This window comes from Panthera onca, chromosome E3 (assembly GCF_046562875.1).
Source record: "Panthera onca isolate mPanOnc1 chromosome E3, mPanOnc1 haplotype 2, whole genome shotgun sequence".
Classification (NCBI taxonomy): Eukaryota; Metazoa; Chordata; class Mammalia; order Carnivora; family Felidae; genus Panthera; species Panthera onca.
This window is the reverse complement of record NC_138354.1, coordinates 16400687-16424837: the sequence shown is the minus strand read 5'-3', so window position 1 is coordinate 16424837 and position 24151 is coordinate 16400687. Positions and strand designations below refer to the sequence as shown.

General features: G+C 37.1%; 1 protein-coding gene across 2 annotated transcripts in view; it reads right to left on the bottom strand.

The window, feature by feature from the left end:
* Positions 1–24151, bottom strand: part of SEPTIN14 (septin 14) — a 90622-nt gene that overhangs the window by 31705 nt on the left and 34766 nt on the right. The window lies entirely within an intron of this gene.

Genomic DNA, 24151 nt, shown 5'->3' with positions numbered 1-24151 from the left:
CCTTGTGGTTTTTTGGTTTCCTTTAGTATTATTCTTGACTTTCTTTCTTATTTTTTTTGTTTTGTATCTAATATAGGTTTGTGATTTTTATTTATTTTTAATATAAAATTTATTGTCAAATTGGTTTCCATGCAACACCCAGTGCTCATCCCAACAGGTGACCTCCTCAATACCCATCAACCACCCACCCCTCCCTCCCCCCATAAACCCTCAGTTTGTTCTCAGTTTTTAGGAGTCTCTTGTGTTTTGGCTCCCTCCCTCTTTCACCATTTTTTTTCCTTCCCCTCCCCCATGGTTTTCTGTTAAGTTTCTCAGGATCCACATAAGAGTGAAAACATATGGAATCTGTCATTCTCTGTATGACTTATTTCACTTAGCATAACACTCTCCAGTTCCATCCACGTTGCTACAAAAGGCCATATTTCATTCTTTCTCATTGCCACGTAGTATTCCATTGTGTATATAAACCACAATTTCTTTATCCATTCATCAGTGGATAGACATTTAGCCTCTTTCCATAATTTAGCTATTGTTGAGAGTGCTGCTATAAACATTGGGGTACAAGTGCCTCTATGCATCAGCACTCCTGTATCCCTTTGGTAAATTCCTAGCAGTGCTACTGCTAGGTCATAGGGTAAGTCTATTTTAATTTTTTGAGGAACCTCTACACTGTTTTCCAGAGTGGTTGCACGAGTTTGCATTCCCACTAACAGTGCAAGAGAGTTCCCTTTTCTCCACATCCTCGCCAGCATCTAGTCCCCTGATTTGTTCATTTTAGCCAGTCAGGGATATCTGAGTGTGGTTTTGATTTGTATTTCCCTGATGAGGAGCAACATTGAACATCTTTTCATGTGCCTGTTGACCATCTGGATGTCTTCTTTCGAGAAGTGTCTATTCATGTGTTATACCCATTTCTTCACGGGATTATTTGTTTTTCAGGTGTGGAGTTTGGTGAACTGTTTATAGATTTTGGATACTAGCCCTTTGTCCAATATGTCATTTACAAATATCTTTTCCCATTCCGTTGGTTGCCTTTCAGTTTTGTTGATTGTTTCCTTGGCAGTGCAGAAGCTTTTTATCTTCATGAGGTCCCAATAGTTCATTTTTGCTTTTAATTCCTTGCCTTTGGGGATGTGTCAAGTAAGAAATTCCTGCATCTGAGGTCAGAGAGGTTTTCCCCTGCTTTCTCCTCTAGGGTTTTGATGGTTTCCTCTCTCAAATTCAGGTCCTTTATCCATTTTGAGTTTATTTTTGTGAATGGTGTAAGAAAGTGGTCTAGTTTCATTCTTCTGCATGTCACTTTCCAGTTCTCCCAGCACCATTTGTTAGACTTTTTTTCTATTGGATATTCTTTTCTGCTTTGTCAAAGAATACTTGCCTATACATTTGTGGGTCCAATTCTGGAGTCTCTATTCGATTCCATTGGTCTATGTGTCTGTTTTTGTGCCCATACCATGCTGTCTTGATGATTACAGCTTTGTAGTAGAGACTAAAGTCTGGGATTGTGATGCTTCCCGCTTTGGTCTTCTTCTTCAAAATTACTTTGGCTATTCGGGGTCTTTTGTGGTTCCATACAAATTTTAGGATTGCTTGTTCTAGCTTTAAGAAGAATGCTTGTGGGGCGCCTGGGTGGCTCAGTCGGTTAAGCGGCCGACTTCGGCTCAGGTCATGATCTCGCGGTCCGTGAGTTCGAGCCCCGCGTCGGGCTCTGTGCTGACAGCTCAGAGCCTGGAGCCTGTTTCACATTCTGTGTCTCCCTCTCTCTGACCCTCCCTTGTTCATGCTCTGTCTCTCCCTGTCTTAAAAATAAATAAAACGTTAAAAAATTAACTTTAAAAAAAAAGAAGAATGCTTGTGCCATTTCGATTGGGATTGCATTGAATGTGTAGATTGCTTTGGGTAGTATTGACATTTTGACAATATTTATTCTTCCAATCCATGAGCATGGAATGTTTTTCCATTTCTTTATATCTTCTTCAATTTCCTTCATAAGCTTTCTATAGTTTTCAGCATACAGATATTTGACATCTTTGGTTAGGTTTATCCCTAGGTATTTTATGCTTCTTGGTGCAATTGTGAATGGGAGCAGTTTCTTTATTTGTCTTTCTGTTGCTTCATTAGTGTCTAAGAATGCAACTGATTTTTGTACATTGATTTTGTATCCTGCGACTTTGCTGAATTCATGTATCAGTTCTAGCAGACTTTTGGTGGAGTCTATCAGGCTTTCCATGTATAATATCATGTCATCTGCAAAAAGTGAAAGCTTGACTTCATCTTTGCCAATTTTGATGCCTTTGATTTCCTTTTGTTGTCTGATTGCTGATGCTAGCGCTTCCAACACTATGTTAAACAACAGCGGTGAGAGTGGACATCCCTGTCATGTTCCTGATCTCAGGGAGAAAGCTCTCAGTTTTTCCCCATTGAGGATGATATTAGCTGTGGGCTTTTCATAAATGGCTTTTATGATGTTTAAGTATGTTCCTTCTACCCTGACTTTCTCGAGGGTTTTTATTAAGAAAGGATGCTGAATTTTGTCAAATGCTTTTTCTGCATTGATTGACAGGTTCATATGGTTTTTATCTTTTCTTTTATTAATGTGATGTATCACATTGATTGATTTGTGAATGTTGAACCATCCCTGCATCCCAGGAATGAATCCCACTTGATCATGGTGAATAATTCTTTTTATATGCTGTTGAATTTGACTTGCTAGTATCTTCTTGAAAAATTTTGCATACATATTCATCAGGGATATTGGCCTGTAATTCTCTTTTTTACTGGGTCTCTGTCTGGTTTAGGAAATAAAGTAATACTGGCTTCATAGAATGAGTCTGGAAGTTTTCCTTCCCTTTCTATTTTTTGGAATAGCTTGAGAAAGGTATTATCTGTGCCTTAAATGTCTGGTAGAATTCCTCTGGGAAACCATCCGGTCCTGGACTCTTAGTTTTTGGGAGATTTTTGATAACTGATTCAATTTCTTTGCTGGTTATGAGGTCTGATCAAGCTTTCTATTTCTTCCTGTTTGAGTTTTGGAAGTGGGTGGGTGCTTAGGAATTTGTGCATTTCTTCCAGGTTGTCCAGTTTGTTGGCATGTAATTTTTCATAGTAGTCCCTGATAATTGCTTGTATTTCTGAGGGATTGGTTGTAATAATTCCATTTTCACTCATGATTTTATCTATTTGGGTCATCTCCCTTTTCTTTTTGAGAAGCCTGGCTAGAGGTTTATCAATTCTGTTTATTTTTTCAAAAAACCAATTCTTGGTTTCATTGATCTGCTCTACAGTTTTTTTAGATTCTATATTGTTTATTTCTGCTCTGATCTTTATTTCTCTTCTTCTGCTGGGTTTGGGGCGTCTTTGCTGTTCTGTTTCTAGTTCCTTTAGGTGTGCTGTTAGATTTTGTATTGGGGATTTTTCTTGTTTCTTGAGATAGGCCTGGATTGCAATGCATTTTCCTCTCAGAACTGCCTTCACTGCATCCCAAAGTGTTTGTATTGTTGTATTTTCATTTACATTTGTTTCCATATATTTTTAATTTTATTTTCTAATTTTCTAGTTAGCCCATTCATTCCTTATTAGGGTTTTCTTTAACCTCCATGCTTTTGGAAGTTTTCCAGATTTTTCTTGTGGTTGATTTCAAGCTTCATCACATTGTGGTCTGAAATTATGCATGGTATGATCTCAATTCTCTTATACTTATGAAGGGCTGTTTTGTGACCCAGTATGTCATCTATCTTGGAGATGGTTCCATGTGCACTCGAGAAGAAAGTATATTCTGTTGCTCTGGGATGCAGAGTTCTAAATATACCTGTCAAGTCGATCTGATCCAGTGTATCATTCAGGGCCTTTGTTTCTTTATTGATCCTGTGTCTAGATGATCTATCCAATGTTGTAAGTGGAGTATTAAAGTCCCCTGCAATTACCACATTCTTATCAATAAGGTTGCTTATGTTTGTGATTAATTGTTGTATATATTTGGGGCTCCCTTATTTGGCACATAGACATTTATAACTGTTAGTACTTCCTGATGGATAGACCCTGTAATTATTATATAATGCCCTTCTTCATCTCTTGTTACAGCCTTTAATTGAAAGTCTAGTTTGTGTGATATAGGTATGGCTACTCCAGCTTTCTTTTGACTTCCAGAAGCATGATAAATACTTCTCCAACCCCTCACCTTCAATCTGAAGGTGTTCTCAGGTCTAAAATGAGTCTCTTGTAGATAGAAAATAGATGTGTCTTGTTTTTTTTATCCATTTTGATACCCTATGTCTTTTGGTTGGTGCATTTAGTCCATTTAAATTCAGTGTTGTTATAGAAAGATATGGGTTTAGAGTCACTGTGATGTCTGTAGGTTTCATGCTGGTAGCAATGTCTCTGGTACTTTGTCTCACAGGATCCCCCTTAGGATCTCTTGTAGGGCTGGTGTAGTGGTAATGAATTCCTTCAGGTTTTGTTTGTTTGGGAAGACCTTTATCTCTCCTTCTATTCTAAATGACAGACTTGCTGGATAAAGGATACTTGGCTGCATTTTTTTTCTGTTCATCACATTGAAGATTTCCTGCCATTCCTTTCTGGCCTGCCAAGTTTCAGTAGAGAGATCCGTCACAAGTCTTAGTGGTCTCCCTTTATATGTTAGAGCACGTTTATCCCTAGCTGCTTTCAGAATTCTCTCTTTATCCTTGTATTTTGCCAGTTTCACTATGATATGTCTCACAGAAGATCGATTCAAGTTACATCTGAAGGGAGTTCTCTGTGCCTCTTGGATTTCAATGCCTGTTTCCTTCCCTAGGTCAGGGCAATTCTCAGCTATAATTTCTTCAAGTACACCTTCAGCACCTTTCCCTCTCTCTTCCTCCTCTGAAATCCCAATTATGTGTATATTATTCCATTTAATTATGTCACTTAGTTCTCTAAGTCTCCCCTCATCCTCCTGGATTTTTTTATCTCTCTTTTTCTCAGCTTCTTCTTTTTGCATAATTTTATCTTCTAAATCACCTATTCTCTCCTCTGCCTCTTCAATCCGAGCTGCAGTCACCTCCATTTTATCTTGCAGCTCATTTATAGCATTTTTTAGATCCTCCTGACTGTTTCTTAGTCCCTTGATCTCTGTAGTAATAGATTCTCTGCTGTCCTCTATACTGTTTTCAAGCCCAGTGATTAATTTTATGACTATTATTTTAAATTCGTTTTCTGGTATATTGCTTAAATCGTTTTTGATCAGTTCGTTAGCTGTCGCTACTTCCTGGAGTTCCTTTTGAGGAGAATTCTTCTGCTTCATCATTTTGGATAGTCCCTGGAGTGGCGGGGAACTGAAGGGTTCTTCCCTTGTGCTGTCTGGAGTAACTTGTGTTGGTGGGCGGGGCCACTGTCAGACCTGATGTCTGCCCCAGCCCACTGCTGGGGCCACAGTCAGACTGGTGTGTACTTCATATTCCCCTCTCCCAGGGGCAGGACTCACTGTGGTGGTGTGGCCTCTGTCTGGGCTACTTGCACACTGCCGGGTTTGTGGTGCTGCTTCGATGGGATCTGGCATATTAGCGGGGGTGGATCCACAAGGTGCACAGGAGCCGGAGGAGCAGGCTCAGCTCGCTTTGCCTTTGGTGGTATGCTTTGGGAGGGGCCCTGTGGCACGAGGAGGGAGGCAGACCCATTGGAGGGATGGATCCACAGAAGCACAGCATTGGGTGTTTGTGCGGTGCAAGCAAGTTCATGACGGGAACTGGTTCTCTTTGGGATTTTGGCTGGGGGATGGGCAGAGATGGCACTGGTGAGTACCTTTGTTCCCCACCAAGCTGAGCTGTCCTCTGGGGCTCAACAACTCTCCCTCCCATTGTCCTTTAGCCCTCCCACTCTCGGAGCAGAGCTGTTGACTTATAACATTGCAGATGTTAAGTCCTGCTGGCTGCCAGAACACACTCCGTCTGGCCCCTCTGCTTTTGCAAGCCAGACTCGGGGGCTCTGCCTTGCCAGGTGTGCTGACTGCCCCTCCACCGCCCTGGCTCCCTCCCGCCATTCCATGTAGCGTGCACCGCCTCTCTGCCTTTCCTACCCTCTTTGTGGGCCTCTTGTCTACTCTTGGCTCTGGAGAATCTGTTCTGCTAGTCTTCTGGTGGTTTTCTGGGTAAATTAGGCAGATGTGGGTGGAATCTAAGCAATCAGTAGGATGCAGTGAGCCCAGCATCCTCCTACGGCACCATCTTCCCTGTGATTTTCGTTTAACTAATGTTATACAAACAATGTTTATACATATGTATATATGTATATACATAAACAAATGTTTATACATATAACATCTTAAGTATATAGAAGTTTGTTTTTTGTTTGTTTGTTGTGGGGAATAAGATTAGAAATTCCCTTGGCTTACACCAATGGGTTAACAAGGCATAAAGAATTACAAAGCCATAGGGTGCTCTCACCCAAACTTGCGTGAACAAGATAAGACCCCAGAATGAAGTAGGGTGAGGCAAAGGCCCCAGAATAAAATAGGGAGTGGCCAGAGCCCCCAGAATAAAGAGGGATGGGCAAAGTCCCCAGAATAGAGGGGGGCAAAGTTCCCCAATACAAAAGTATATGAGGTAAGCAATGTTAGGCATTCAGGGCAAAAATGCCCCCCAATTTAGTACTATAGAAGAAAGCTGCTTTCACAGGAGGGAAGGACCAAGTTAAGTAAACAGGTAAATAGGGCTATAGACCACTGCACTGTGGGTAAAGCTGCCCAGAGCGGAGTTGATTAACAAAAGAATAGTTGCCTTGTTAATCCTGAGGTTATTTGTTCTATCTGTCTTATCCCCTAGGCTAGCTAAGATAAACAGACATGGCAGCACCTCCTGTCTGCCCTTAACAACTATTTGCCCATCTGCCTGGCGCCAGGATTTTGTTTTATATTGACCCAAACCCCAAACACTGTATATCTTCAAAACCCCATTTGCCCTCATGCCCATGAGTTAATGTTCACCAATTCATTGTCTCTTTGTGCACACCCATCACACTTGTAAGCCTTCTGATCTTAATAAATATGGGTCAATGACGCTTATTTGGGGCTCTTGTCTTTTCCTGGATATTAGCCATCTCTCACTTTTAATCCATCCCACTCTCTTGCTAGACAACAGATAACTTTAGACTTAGAGTGTACTACAATTTTCAAAATTTTTAAATGTTTTTTGAGAGATAGAGACAAAGAATGAGCAGGGGAGGGGCAGAGACAGAGGGAGACACAGAATCCGAAGTAGGTTCCAGGCTCTGAGCTGTCAGCCCAGAGCCTGACATGGGGTTTGAACCCACAAATGGTGAGATAATGACCTGAGCCAAAGTTGGACACTCAACCTACTGAGCCACCCAGTTGCCCCAGTATATAGTAGTTTATTTTAGGTTGATGACCAAGTTAAGTTTGAACTCATCTTAAAAGCACTAAATTTCTATTCCCCCTCCCCACATGTTATATATTTTTGATGTCATACATTACACCCTTTTATATTGTGGATTCCTTGACTCATTTTTGTACATAGGGTCCTACAGCTTTTAAGTAGAGAAGGCAGAATTGAAGTTTCAGTCTAACTACAATGTTTAATTTTCAAAATATGGCTTGATACATTAGATATTTATTATCATGAAGAATTTACACAAATAAAACTTTGTCATTCAATATTGTCATAATACCAAAATGATAGAAATACAGTATAGCATTTCTGATTCAGTCCCCACCTACCTGTCTCTGAGACTAAGCCTCTGGGAGTTGCATTTGCAAAATAAGCCTCCCTTCTACTATTCAAGCTGTATTTGTGTAATAAAATCTCTATTTTGGTTAGACGAGTTTTGGACAAAATTGAGGGCCTCATCACCCTCACCTTGGGTATAAGGAGATAGCTCAATGACTAACGAGGCAAGCAAAAGGACCTCAGGCTGCTGCCCCTCCCCACTGAGAACTCCCCACTGACAGTATGCTCACACTAAGGAAATAAATAGCCAATGTCCCCACATCCAATTTCACATCCCTTTTTCAGAAATTTTTCTTGGAGGGAGACATAAAGAAAAGGACATCTAATCTCTTCCTAAATGAGCTGATTTAATTTACAGCAACCATAGAGAAAGAAAAGCCTAAGGGCACTCAAGAAAAGTAGAGCCAAACTCTGGTTTCCTTTGTGGCATGTAAAGAGCTTGTAGGTTATCATTTCTGTCCAAACACCAAGAAAAAAGCTGAACAAAGTAAATACAAAGAGAAAGCAATAGCAGAAAAAATAGAAAACCCATGATTATGTACAAATTAAGTAACACATTCAAACAATCAATGGATGAGTGTAAAAAGAAATTACAAAAGAAATTAGAACTGCCTTCAGACAACCAAAAGAAAACACAAATTTATGGGATACAGCCAAAGTACTGTTAACAGAAGACTTTAGAGCTATAAACATATTTAAAACAAAGAAACACCTCAAATCTACAATCTCATTTTACAGTTCAATGAACTAGAAAGAAGACAAACAAAACCCAAACATAGTACAATGAAGGCAACAATAAACATTAGAGCAGGGTATATGATATAAAGAATAGAATCACAATAGAAAAAAATCACGGTTCTTTTTTGAAAATATTAACAAAAATGATCAGTCTTTAGCTAAATTAATAAAGAAAAAAGAATACTCAAATAGAATCTGAAATAAAAGGAGAGACATTACAATTGATGTTACAGAAATAGCAATATTAAACACAAACCCAAGAAAAATGGCAAAGTGATACATAAAAAGGTGCCCAAAATTACTAATCATCAGAGAAATGCATATCAAAACCTCAATGAGATATTTTATGCTCGTCAAAATCATTAGAATAAAAAAAAAGAAATGAGAAGTGTTGATGAGGATATGGAGAAAAGGAAATCTGATGAACCATTTGTGGGAAGGTAAATTGGTGCAGCCACTATGAAAAACAGTGTAGAGGTTCACCCCAAAATTAAAAATAAAAATACCATAGGATCTACTAACTCCACTATTGGTATTTATCCCAAATAAATGAAAACACTAATTTGAAAAGGTATGTGCACCTTTATGGCTTTTTGCAGGATTATTTACCATAGCCAAGGCATGGAAACAATCTAAGTTTTTATCCATAAATGCATGGATAAAAAAGATGTGATGTGTGCTATATATATATATATATATATATATATATATACCAAAATCCCTGATGAACGTTGATGCAAAAAAAATTTGAACAAAATACTAGGAAATGGAATTCAACAACATATTAAAGGATCTGTCCACAGAAACCTGGCAGGCCAAAAGGGAGTGGTAGAATATATTCAACGTGATGAATGGAAAAAATATGCAGCCAAGAATTATTTATCCAGCAAAACTGTCATTCAAAATAAGAAAGATAAAGAGTTTCCCAGATAAACAAAAACTAAAGGACTTCATGACCACTAAGTAAGCCCTATAAGAAATTTTAAGGGTGACTCTTCGAGTGGAGAAAAACACAAAACAAAGCAAAAGAGACCAAAAGCAACAGACTAGAAAGGACCAGAGAATATTACCCCAAAACACCAATTCTACATGCAACACAATGGCACTAGATTCATGTCTTTTGATAATCACTCTAAATGAAAATGATTAAATGCTCCAATTAAAAGAAATAGGTATCAGAATGAATAAAAAAATAAGACCCACCTATATGCTGCCTACAAGAGACTCATTTTAGACCTAAAGACTCCTGCAACTTGGAAGTAAGGGAATGGAGAACGATCTATCATGCTAATGGATGTAACCACTAAACCAGACCTGCAAGAAATTTTAAGGGGGAATCTTAGAGAAGAGAAAAAATAAGACCAATGTAACAAAGACTGTAAAGGACCAGAGAACCTCATCAGAAATACCAACTCTATGGGTAACACAATGGCACTAAATTTATATCTTCCAATAATCGCTCTGAATGTAAATGGACTAAAGGCTCCAATCAAAAGACAGAGGGTATCAAAATGGATTAAAAAACAAGATCCATCTATATGCTGCCTACAAGAGCACACTTGTAGACCTACAAGAGCATACTCATTTTAGACCTAAAGACACCAGCAGATTGAAAGTGAGGAGATAAAGAAACATCTATCATGCAAATGAATGTTGAAAGAAAGCCACAGTAGCATATTTGTATCAGACAAAATAGACTTTAAAACAAAGACAGTAACAAGAGACAAACAAGAAGATATCAGAATTGGAAATATTTATGCACCCAACAAGAAAACACATAAATGTATAAAACAGTTAATAAAAAATAAAAAGAAACTAATTGATAATTATACAATTATTCCAGTTGCCTTTAACACTTAACATTAATGAATAAACTATCTAAACAGAAAACCGACAAGGAAACAATCACACACTGAAACAGACATATTTAACAGTATATTCAGAATATTCCATCTTAAAACAGAATACACAGTCTTTTCAAGTGTACACATATTCTCCAGAAGAGATCACATATTAAGCCAAAGCAAAAACCTCAACATATCAAAAAGAGCCAAGTCCTATTGTACATCTTTTTTGACCACAACTCTGTGAAACTAGAAGTCAACCACAAGAAAAATCTAGAAAAACCACAAATACATGGAGGTTAAATAATATGCCACTATAAAATAAATGAGTCAAACAGGAAATCAAAGACAAAATTAAAGAATATATGAAGAAAAATGAAAATAAGAACACAATGACCCCAAATCTTTGGGATGTGAGTAAAGCAGTTTTAAGAGAGAAGTGAATACTAATATAAGACCCACCTCAAAAGCAAGAAAAATCTGAAATAAACAACTTAACTTTACACCTACAGGGGCCAGAAAAAGAAAAAAAAAACAGCATAAGAAAATAAATAATAAAGATTAGATCAGAAATAAATGATATAAAAACTTTTAAAAAAGGAAAAAGAAAAAGAACATATCAATGAAACTAGGAGACGGTTCTTTGAAAAAGTCAACAAAATTGATAAACCTGTAGCCAGATTCATGAGAGAAAGACAGAGAGAGAGAGAGAAAGAGAAACAAAGAGAACCCAAATAAAATTACAAATGAGAGAGGAGAAATAACAACCAACACCACAGAAATAAAATTGTAAAAGAATGTTATGAAAGTGAATTGGCAAAAAAATGGACAAACTAGAAGAAATGGATAAATTCCTAGAAAATAGAACCTACAAAAAATTGAAGTAGAAAAAAATAGAATTTTTTTTGTATTAGTGTATTCTTTGTTTTGTTTTGTTTTGTTTTGTTTTTAGTTTACTTTTATTTTTTAATTTATTTTTTTAATTTACATTCAAGTTAGCATATACTGCAACAATGATTTCAGTAGATTCCTTAATGCCCCTTACCATTTAGCTATAGAAACCTTATGAAAGAAATTGAAGAAGACACAAAAAAATGGAAAAAGATTCCATGCTCCTGGATAGGAAGAACAAGTATTGTTAAAATGTCAATACTACCCAAAGCAATCTACATATTCAATGTAATCCCTATCAAAACAACACCAGCATTCTTCACAGAGCTAGAACAAACAATCCTAAAATTTGTATGGAACCAGAAAAGACCCTGAATAGCCAAAGCAATCTTGAAAAAGAAAACCAAAGCAGGAGGCATCACAATCCTGGACTTCAAGCTGTATTACAAAGCTGTAATCATCAAGACAGTATGGTACTGGTAAAAGAACAGACACTCAGACCAATGGAACAGAATAGAGAACCCAGAAATGGACCCACAAATGTATGGCCAACCAATCTTTGACAAAGCAGGAAAGAATATCCAATAGAATAAAGACAGTCTCTTCAGCGAGTGGTGTTAGGAAAACTGGACAGCGACATGCAGAAGAATGAACCTGGACCACTTTCTTACACCATATGTAAAAATAAACTCAAAATGGATGAAAGACCTCAATGTAAGACTGGAAGCCATCAAAATCCTCGAGGAGAAAGCAGGCAAAAACCTCTTTGACCTTGGCCTCAGCAACTTCTTACTCAACAAGACTCTGGAGGCAAGGGAAACAGAAGAAAAAATGAGCTATTGGGACCTCATCAAATTAAAAACTTCTGCACGGTGAAGGAAACAATCAGCAAAACTAAAAGTCAACTAGTGGGATGGGAGAAGATATTTGCAAATGACATATCAGATAAAGGGTTAGTATCCAAAAATCTATAAAGAACTTATCAAACTCAACACCCAAGAAAGAGAAAATTTGAAGTGACTGATTACTAGCAAGGAAGTTGAATTAATCAAAAAACTCTCAACAAACAAAAGTCTAGGACTGGAGAGCTTCATAGGCAAATTCTACCAAAGATTTAAATAAGAGTTAATACTTAATCCTCTCAAAATATTCCCAAAAAAAGAGGAAGAAAAACTTCCAAATTCATTTTATAAAGCCAGCATTACTCATAACACCAAAACTTGTTAAAGACTCCACTAAAAAAGAACTACAGGCCAATATCACTGATGAACATACAAAAATCTGCAATAAAATGCAAGCAGACCAAATTGAAAAATACATTTAAAAAATCATATACCATGACCAAGTGGAATTTATTCCTGGCATGCAAGGGAGGTTTAATACACAAATCAATCAAGGTAATACATCACATCAATATGAGAAAGTATAAAAATCATATGATCATTTCAATAGATGCAGAAAAAGAATTTGTCAAAGAGCAACATGATAAAATCTTTCAACAGGGTAGGTACAGAGGAAACATACCTCAACATAATAAAGGTCATATATGAAAAACCCACAATGAATATCATACTCAATAGGGAAATAACCAAGAGAGTTTTTCCTAAGGTCAGGAACAAGATAATGATGTCCACCCTCACCACTCCTATTCAAAATAGTACTGGAAGTCCTAGCTACAGCAATAAGACAACAAAAAGAAATAAAAGGCATAAATATCAGTAGGAAAGCAGTAAAACTTTGACTATTTGTAGATGACATGATACTGTATATAGAAACCTGCAAGACTCCACCAAAAAACTACAAGAACTGATAAATGAATTCAGTAAAGTCGCAGGATATAAAATCAATATACAGAAGTCTGTTGAATTTCTATATACTAATAATGAAGCAGCAAAAAGAGAAATTAAGAAAACAATCCCATTTATAATTTCACCAAAATAATAAAATACCTAGGAAAAAACCAAAGAGGGAAAAAAACCCTATACTTTGGAAATTATAAAATATTGATGAAAGTAGTTGAAGATGACACAAAGAAATGGAAAGACAGTCAATGGTCATGGATTAGAAGAACAAATATTCTTAAAATGTCTATACTACCCAAAGCAATCTATACATTTAATGCAATCCCTGTCAAAATACCAACAACACTTTTCATGGAACAGAACTAGAACAAACAATCCTAAAATTAGTATGGAACCCCAAGATCCCAAACAACCAAAGCAATATTAAAAAAGAAAAACAAAACTGGAGGTCTCACAATTCTAGACCATTTTATTTACAACAAACCGTAGTAATCAAAATAATATGGTATTGGCACAAAAATAGACATATACATCAATGGAGCAGAATAGGAAACCCAGAAACAAACCCACAATTATATGGTCACATAATCTTTGACAAAGGAGGAAGGAATATACAATGGAAAATGATAGTCTCAGGGAGCCAAGATGGCGGAACAGCATGAAAGTTTTTTGTGTGTCTCGCATCCATGAATACAGCCAGACCAACACAAACCATTCTGCACACCTAGAAAACTGATCTGAGGATTAACACAAAAATATGCACAACCTGAACCACAGAATTCAGCAGGTACATGGCGCCAACAGGTGAATTTGGGAAGAGAGAAGCAGCAGAGGGCAGGGAGCCACTTTTGCGTGCAGAGAGAGGACAGAAACAGGGGTGGGGGAGGGGAGAATGCGAGAAAAGCCCTCCTCCCCAAAAGCAGCTGGAGAGAAAGTTGAAATTAGGAAACAGCCACAGGAACTAAACTAAAAAGGGAGAAAGGAGAAAGAAGAAAAAAGAAAGGAGAAAGGAGAGGGTTTAAATTCCACCAAGACTGTAAACAAGGGGAATGCAAAGTCTGCAACTCCGCAGCTCGATACCTCATGGTGCTATGGTGAGAAGGGTGAATCCCCAGGAGAAGAGTGGGGTCTGGGAGGTTCTTGGGCCACACGGAGAAAAGCAGTTCCACTGCTGGGAGGACATTTGGTAGAGACTATTGAGGCCACCTGGTCCCAGCAGACCCCAGAGAACGGCCACATTCACTGGTGCTGGAATAAGGTCATTAAGGGTGAAGCCTGGCGCCAAATGTGTGTTGTGATTTTCCACAATCCCTGAAACGCTGCTGCTACACTGTCTCGTGAATTTGTCCTGGGGTGGCCTGGCACCTGGCCACAGTCTCTGGGCACCAGCAGCGGCAGGGTCCAGCAAGCATTCCTGGGTGCAGCCAGCATTCAGCCATTGCTCCCTGAGAACCTCCGCAGAGGGGCAGAACAAGTCAAAGCCAAAGTCCCTCAGATGTAAGGGGCTGGGGGAAACAGCTGCATCTGAGACAAAACTCAGGAGAGAGGTACTACCTGGGGCTTGGATATGGACAGTGTAAAAGCGGGGAGTGGACAAAGGCTGAAGACAAAGGACAGTTGTGCGATTGCTGATCGGAGAGTGTGGAGTTCCGATACTAGAGACTGGGTAGCTGTGGGACACCATTTTCACTACTCCTACGCATGCGCATACACACCTACGAGCCCCACAACAATCCACCTCAGTAGGCTAGCAGCGCCATCTAGTGGAGAATGGAGCCATTACACTAAGCCCAACCCAACTGGGCCAACCTCGCTCTTCAAGAACACAAGTCTCACCACCTGCTTAATTTGTGGACTATAAAGCGCTTTATAGTCTGACTTCTAGGGGAAAACAAAGTAATTTTAGTCATATGTCCGCTGTTAGCAGGTCCATCTATTCAATTTTCTTTTTTCCCGCTTTTCATTTCTTCTCTTTTTCTTGAATACAGCAAGAAAATTTTCACTTTTATTTTCAATTTTTATTAAAAATGTTTTTCTTTAATATTTTTACTATGTGTTTTACTTTTGTGTAATTTTTTTCAAATTCTATTTTTCTTCCTTCATTTTATATTAGTCTACTTCAGGGTATTCACTTTTTCTAATTTTCAAACGATTTCCTTTTTCCTTTTTTTTCATTTCGTTTCTTTTTCTTGAATACAGAAATAGAAAAAATTCATTTGTATTTTCAATTTTTATTAAAATATTTTTCTTTAATTTTTTCTATATTCTTTACTTTTGTGTACATTTTTTCAAATTCTATTTTACTCCATTTCATTTTAGTCTACTTCAGTGTATTCATTTTTTCAAATTTTCAAATGACTTCTTTTTTTTTTCTCTTCTCCCCCTTTTTTCTCTAATCTATCAAGCCACGTTCAACATCCAGACCAAAATACACTTAGGATCTAGCATCATTTATTCAATTGTGTGTGTGTGTGTGTGTGTGTGTGTGTGTTTCTAATTTTTTAATTTTAATATTTTTTAATTTTAATTTTTTTTAATTTTAATATTTTCACCTCATTAATTCCTTTTCTCCCTTCAAAGTGACAAAACAAAGGAATTCACCCCAAAAGAAAGAGCAGAAAGAAACGACAGCCAGGGACTTAACCAGCACAGATACAAGCAAGATGTATCATGCAGAATTTAGAATCATGATAATAAAAATACTAGCTGGAGTTGAAAATAGATTAGAATCCCTTTCTGTGGAGATAAAAGAAGTAAAAACTAGTCAGGATGAAATAAAAAATGCTTCAACTGAGCTGCAATCATGGATGGATGCCCCGGCAGCAAGGATGGATGAGGCAGAACAGAGAATCAGTGATATAGAGGACAAACTTATAGAGAATAATGAAGCAGAAAAAAAGAGGGAGATTAGGGCAAAAGAGCACGATTTAAGAATTAGAGAAATCAGTGACTCATTAAAAGGGAAAAACAACAGAATCATAGGGGTCCCAGAAGAGGAAGAGAGAGAAATAGAGGTAGAAGGGTCATGTGAACAAATCATAGTGGAAAACTTTCCTAACCTGGGGAAAGACACAGACATCAAAATCCAGGAAGCACAGAGGACTCCCATTAGATTCAACAAAAACTGACCATCAACAAGGCATGTCATAGTCAAATTCACAGAATACTCAGGCAAGGAATCATAAAATCAGCAAGGGTAAAAAAGTCCTTAACCTACAAGGGAAGACAGATCAGGTTTGCAGCAGACCTATCCACAGAAACTTGGCAGGCCAGAAAAGAGTGACAGGATATATTCAGTGTGCTGAATCAGAAAAATATGCAGCCAAAAATTCTTTATCTAGCAAGGCTGTCATTAAAAATAGAAGGAGAGATAAAAAGTTTCCCAGGTAAAAAAATTAAAGGAGTTTGTGACCACTAAACCAGCCCTGCAAGAAATTTAAGGGGGACTCTCTGAGGGGAGAAAAGATGAATAAATAAATAAATAAATAAATACCAAAAGCAACAAAGATTAGAAAGGACCAGAGAACACCACCAGAAACTCCAACTCTACAAGCCACATAATGGAAATAAATTCATATCTTTCAGTACTCACTCTAAACATCAATGGACTCAATGCTCCAGTCAAAAGACTGGAGTAACAGAATTGGGTAACAGAATGGATAAGAAAACAAGATCCATCAATATACTGTTTACAAGAGACCCACTTTAGACCTATAGACACCTTCAGATTGAAAGTAAGGGGATGGAGAACCATCTATCATGCTAATGGTCAACAAAAGAAAGCCCGAGTAGCCATGCTTATATCAGACAATCTAGACTTTAAAATAAAGACTGTATCAAGAGATACAGGAGGGCATTATATCATAAATAAGGGGTCTATCCACCAAGAAGGCCTATTAATTGTAAACATTTATTTGTCAAATGTGGGAGCAACCAAATACATAAATCAATTAATCACAAACATAAAGAAACTCATTGATAATAATACCATAATAGTAGGGGCTTCAACACCCCACTATCAGCAATGGACAGATCATCTAATCATAAAATCAACAAGGAAACAATGGCTTTGAATGCCACACTGGACCAAATGGACTTAACAGATGTATTCAGAACATTTCATCCCAAAGCAGCAGAATATACATTCTTCTCCAGTGCACTTTGAACATTCTCCAGAATAGACCACATACTGGGACACAAATCAGCCCTCAGCAAGTACAAAAAGATTGAGATCATACTGTGCATATTTCCAGACCACAATGCTATGAAACTCGAAATCAACCACAAGAAAAAATTTGGAAAGGTAACAAATACTTGGAGACTGAAGAACATCTTACTAAAGAATGAATGGGCTAACCAAGAAGTTAAAGAGGAAATTAAAAAGTATATGGAAGCCAATGAAAATGATAACAACACAACCCAAAACCTCTGGGAAGCAGCAAAGTCAGTATTAAAAGGAAAGTATATAGCACTCCAGGCCTTCCTAAACAAGGAAGAAAGATCTCAGATACACAACCTAACCTTATGACTCAAAAAACTGGAAAAAGAACAGCAAATAAAAGCCTAAACCAGCAGGAGACAGGAAACTATAAAGATTAGAGCAGAAATTAACGCTATCAAAACAAAAACAGTAGAACAGATTAATGAAACCAGAAGCTGGTTCTTTGAAAGAATTAACAAAATTGATCAACCACTAGCCAGTTTGATCAAAAACAAAAAGGAAAGGACCCAAATAAACAAAATCAAGAATGAAAGAGGAGAGATCACAACCAAAACAACAGAAATAAAAACAATAATAAGAGAATATTATGAGCAATTATATGCCAATAAAATGGGCAATATAGAAGAAATGGACAAATTCATAGAAACATATACACTACCTAAACTGACAGAGGAAGTAGAAAATTTGAAAAGACCCATAACCAGTAAGGAAATCAAATTAGTAATCAAAATCTTCCAAAAATCAAGAGTCCAGGGCCAGATGGCTTTCCAGGGGAATTCTACCAAACATTTAAGGAAGAGTTAGCACCTATTTTCTTGAAGCTGTTCCAAAATTAGAAATGGAAGGAAAACTTCCAAAGTCATTCTATGAAGCAAGCATTACCTTGATTCCAATACCAGACAGAGACCCCACTAAAAAGGAGAACTATAGACCAATTTCCCTGATGAACATGGATGCAAAAATCCTCAACAAGAGGAGCCAACTGGATCCAAAAATACATTAAAAAAATTATTCACCATGACTAAGTGGGATTTATACCTGGGATGCAGGGATGGTTCAATATCCTCAAAACAATTAACATGATTCATCACATCAATAAATATAAGTAAAATAAAAATAAATATAAATAAAAATAATATTTATATTTATATAAATAAATAAATAAATAAATATAAAATATATTTATATAAATAAATAAATAAATAAAAATAAAAATAAAATAAAGGACAAGAACCATAGGATCCTCTCAATAGATGCATAGAAAGCATTTGACAAAATACAGCATCCTTTCTTGATAAAAACCCTCAAGAAAGTAGGACTAGAAATATCATACCTCAAGACCATTAAAGCCATATATGAGGGACCCAACGCTAATATCATCCTCAATGGGGAAAAACTGAGAGCTTTTCCCCTAAGGTCAGGAACAAGACAGGGATGTCCACTCTCACCACTGTTATTCAACACAGTATTGGAAGTCTTACCTCTGCAATCAGACAACACAAAGAAATAAAAAGCATTCAAATTGGCCAGGAGGAGGTAAAACTTTCACTCTTCGCAGATGACATGATATTCTATATGGAAAGCTCAAAAGATTCTACCAAAAAATTGCTAGAACTGATTCATGAATTCAGCAAAGTTTCAGGATATAAAATCAATGCACAGAAATCAGTTGCATTCCTATACACCACAATGAAGCGACAGAAAGAGAAATCAAGGAATCAATCCCATTTACAGTTGCACAAAAAAAACATAAAATACATTGGAATAAATCTAACCAAAGAGGTGAAAAATCTATACACTGAAAATTATAGAAAGCTTATGAAAGAAAATGAAGACAAAAAAAATGGAAAAAGATTCCATGCTCCTGGATAGCAAGAACAAATATTGTTAAAATGTCAATACTACATATTCAATGCAATCTACATATTGAGTGAAATCCCTATCAAAATAACACCAGCATTCTTCACAGAGCTAGAACAAATAATCCTAAAATTTGTATGGAACCAGAAAAGGCCCCGAATAGCCAAAGAAATCTTGAAAAAGAAAACCAGGGGCGCCTGGGTGGCTCAGTCGGTTGAGCTGCCGACTTCGGCTCAGGTCATGATCTCGCGGTCCGTGAGTTCAGGCCCCGCATCGGGCTCTGTGCTGACAACTCAGAGCCTGGAGCCTGTTTCGGATTCTGTGTCTCCCTCTCTCTGACCCTCCCCCGTTCATGCTCTGTCTCTCTCTGTCTCAAAAATAGATAAACGTTGGGGCGCCTGGGTGGCGCAGTCGGTTAAGCGTCCGACTTCAGCCAGGTCACGATCTCGCGGTCTGTGAGTTCGAGCCCCGCGTCGGGCTCTGGGCTGATGGCTCGGAGCCTGGAGCCTGTTTCTCGTTCTGTGTCTCCCTCTCTCTGCCCCTCCCCCGTTCGTGCTCTGTCTCTCTCTGTCCCAAAAATAAATAAAAAACGTTGAAAAAAAAATTTTTTAAAAAAATAAAAAAAAAATAGATAAACGTTAAAAAAAATTAAAAAAAAAAAAAGAAAAGAAAAGAAAACCAAAGCAGGAGGCATCACAATCCCGGACTTCAAGCCATACTACAAAGCTGTAATCATCAAGACAGTATGGTACTGGCATGAGAACAGACACTCAGACCAATGGGATGGAATAGAGAACCCAGAAATGGACCCACAAACGTATGGCCAACTAATCTTTAACAAAGCAGGAAGGAATATCCAATGGAATAAAGACAGTCTCTTCAGCAAGTGGTGCTGGGAAAACTGGACAGCGGCATACAGAATAATGAACCTGGACCACCTTCTCACACTACACACAAAAATAAACTCAAAATGGATGAAAGACCTCAATGTAAGACTGGAAGCCATCAAAATCCTTGAGGAGAAAGCAGGCAAAAACCTCTTTGACCTTGGCAATAGCAACTTCTTAGTCAATACATCTCCGGAGGCAAGGGAAACAAAAGCAAAAATGAACTACTGGGACCTCATGAAAATAAAAAGCTTCTGCACAGCAAAGGAAACAATCCGCAAAACTAAAAGGCAACTGACAGAATGGGAGAAGATATTTGCAAACAATGTATCAGCTAAAGGGTTAGTATCCCAAATCTATAAAGAACTTCTCAAATTTAACACCCAAAAAACAAATGGTCCACTGAAGAAATGGGCAAAAGACATGAATAGTCAATTCTCCAAAGAAGACATCCAGATGGCCAACCAACACATAAGAAAATGCTCCACGTCACTCATCATCAGGGAACCTGTCAGAATGGCTGACATTAACAACTCAGGCAACAACAGATTTGGCAAGGATGCAGAGAAAGAGGATCTCTTTTGCATTGTTGGTGGGAATGCAAGCTGGTGCAGCCACTCTGGAAAACAGTATGGAGGTTCCTCAAAAAACTGAAAAAAGAACTACCCTACGACCCAGCAATTGCACTACTAGGTATTTATCTAAGGGATATAGGTGTGCTGTTTCAAAGGAACACGTGCACCCCCATGTTTATAGCAGCACTATCAACAATAGCGAAAGTATGCAAAGAGCCTAAATGTCCATCGATAGATGAATGAATAAAGAAGATGTGATATATATATGTATACACACACACACACACACACACACACACACACACACACAATGGAGTATTACTTGGCAATCAAAAAGAATGAAATCTTGCCATTTGAAACTACATGGATGGAACTGGAGGGTATTATACCAAGCAAAATTAGCAAAATATCTATGACTTCACTCATATGAGGACTTTAAGACACAGAACAGATGAACATAAGGGAAGGGAAACAAAAACAGTATAAAAACAGGGAGGGGGACAAAACATAAGAGACTCTTAAATATGGAAAACAAACAGAGGGTTACTGGAGGGGGTATGGGCTAAATGGAGGGGCACTAAGGAATCTACTCCTGAAATCATTGTTGCACTATATGCTAACTACTTTGGATGTAAATTTAAAATAAAAATTTAATTATAAATAAATAGCACACACACACAAAAAGGAACGATAGTCTCTTCAGCAACTGGTGTTTGGAAAAGTGAACAGCTATATGCAAAAGAATGATACTGGTCCACTTTCTTACACCATGCATAAAAATAAATTCAAAATGGACTAAAGATTTAAAAAAATGTTTTAAACATTTTTTTGAGAGACAGAGACTGACGGAGCACAAGCAGCGGAGGAGCAGAGAAAGAGGGAGACACAGAATCCAAAGCTGGCTCCAGGCTCCGAGCTGTCAACACAGAGCCCAACATAGGGCTCGAAATCACGGACCATGAGATTATGACCTGAGCTGAAGTCAGCCATTTAACCAACTGAGCCACCCAGGTGCCCCAAAATGGACTAAAGATTTAAACGTGAGACCTGAAACCATAAAACAAGAAGGCAGCATAGACAATAATTTCTCTGACATGGGCCATAGCAACATTTGTCTAGATATGTCCTCTGAAGCAAGGGAAATAAAAGCAAAAATAATCTAGTAGGACTACATCATAATAAAAAATTTCTGCAGGGGCACCTGGATGGCTTAGTCGATTAAGCTATTGACTTTGGCTCAGGTCATGATCTTGCAGTCTGTGAGTTTGAGCCCTGCGTGGGGTTCTACCCTGACAACTCAACCCTGGAGACTGCTTCAGATTATGTGTCTCCCTCTATCTGCCCTTCCCCTGCTCGTTCTCTCTCTCTCTCTCTCTCTCTCTCTCTCAAAAATAAACATTCAAAACAAGTTTTTAATAAAATAAAAATTAAAAAATAAAAAGCTTCTGTACAGGAAAGAAAACAATAAAACTAAAAGCCAAGCTACAGAATTGGAGAAGATATTTGCAAATGACATATCTGCTAAAGGGTTAGTATCCAAATTATATAAAGGACTTATAAAACTCAACACCCAAGAAAACAAATAATCTAATTAAAAATGGACAGAATATATGAACAGTCATTTCTCCAAAGAGAACACCCAGATAGTCAACAGACACATGAAAAGATGCTCAACATCATTCATCAGGGAAGTGCAAATCGAAACTACAATGGTATATTATCTCACACCTGTCAGAAACAAGTGTTGGCAAGAATGTGGAAAAAAAGGAATACTTGTGCACTGTTTGGTGAGAATGCAATGATTCAACCACAGTGGAAAATGGTATGGAGGTTCCTCAAAAAGTTAATCACACTTATCAGTAATCATACTACAAGGTATTTACTCAAGGAATACTAAAATACTAATTCAAAGAGATATATGCACCCCAATGTTTATAGCAGCATTGTTTACAATAGTCAAGATTTGAAAGAAGCCCAAGTGTCCATCGATTGATGAATAAAGAGCAAGTGATAGATATGTAGACAATAGATAGATGATAGGTAAATGATAGAGATATACATATACACATATATACATATATACAATGGAATATTTTCAGGCATAAAAAAGAATGAAATCTTGCCATTTGCAATAACATGGATGGAGCTAGAGAGTATAATGAGAAGTGAAATAAATCAGAGAAAGACAAATACCATATGATTTCATTAATGTGAAATTTAAGAAACAAAACAAATGAGCAAAGGGAAAAAAGAGGGAGGGAGGAAGAAACCAAGAAGGAGACTCTTAATTATAGAGAACAAACTGATGGTTACCAGAGGAGAGTTGGGTAGTGGATGGGTTAAATAGGCGATGGGGATGAAGGAGTACACTTGTCCTGATGAGCCCTGGGTGATGAATGGAGTTGTTGAATCACTATATTGTACACCTGAAGCTAATATAACATTATATGTTAAATATGCTGAAATTAAAATAAAAACTTAATAAAAATAATAATAAAATACAATAAAAATACTAAAAAAATTGTGTGAGGTAGCCAAAGCAATGACTAGATGGAAATTTATAGCCATAAATCCCTATAAAGAAAGAAGATAGATGTCAAATCCACAAATTAACCATTCATTTTAAGACACTTACAAAAGAAGAAAGAGCTAAACCTAAAGCAGATAGAAGGAAGAAAATAATACTGGTTACATTGGTAATTAATGACATAAGGAATAATAAAATATAGGAAAATCAAAGAAATTTAAAGTGGGTTCTTTGGGGAAAAAAACAACAAAATTGACCAAACTTTAGCTCTATCAACCAAGGTAAAAAAGGAGATTCAAATTATTAGAATCAGAAATGAAAGAGACACATTACTACCAACATTTCAGAAATAAAAATAATTATAAATGAATATTATGAACAACTGAACACCAACAAATTAGACAACTAAATAGAATGGAAATGTACATATTTCTCCACTGAAAGTATACAAATACCAAAAGCACAATAAAAGATGCTTAACATACATAATCATTAGGAAAATTCAAATCAAAACTACAATGAGATGCCACTTCATATCCATTAAGATTAGCTATTTAAAAAAATAGAAAATAACAAGCATTGGTTAGGATGTAGAGAAACTTGCACACTATAGTTGATAATGAAAAATAGTGCAGACACTATGAAAACAGTATGACAGTTCTTCAAAAAAAATTAAACATAATTACCATAAAATCTAACAATTCCACTTCTTGGAATATATTCAAAGTAATTCAAAGAGTTATTTGTACATCCATTAAAGGACAAATATTGTATAATTGTGCTTTCAGGAAGTAACTTGAGTAGTCAAATTTATAGATAGAAAGTACAATGGTGGTTTCCAGGGGCTAAAGGGAAGGGTAATGTGGAGTTACTGTTTCTTAGATACAGGGCTTCAGTTTTACAAGATGAAACGGGTTCTGTAAATAGATAATGGTGATGGGAGCACAAAAATGTGAATGTATAATACAACTCCACTGTACAGTGTAGAATATTTAAGATGGTAATTTTCATGCTATGTGTATTTTACCATAATTTTTAAACTCTTAGAAGAAGGTAAATACTTATTACCTTGGATTTTGCAAAATAT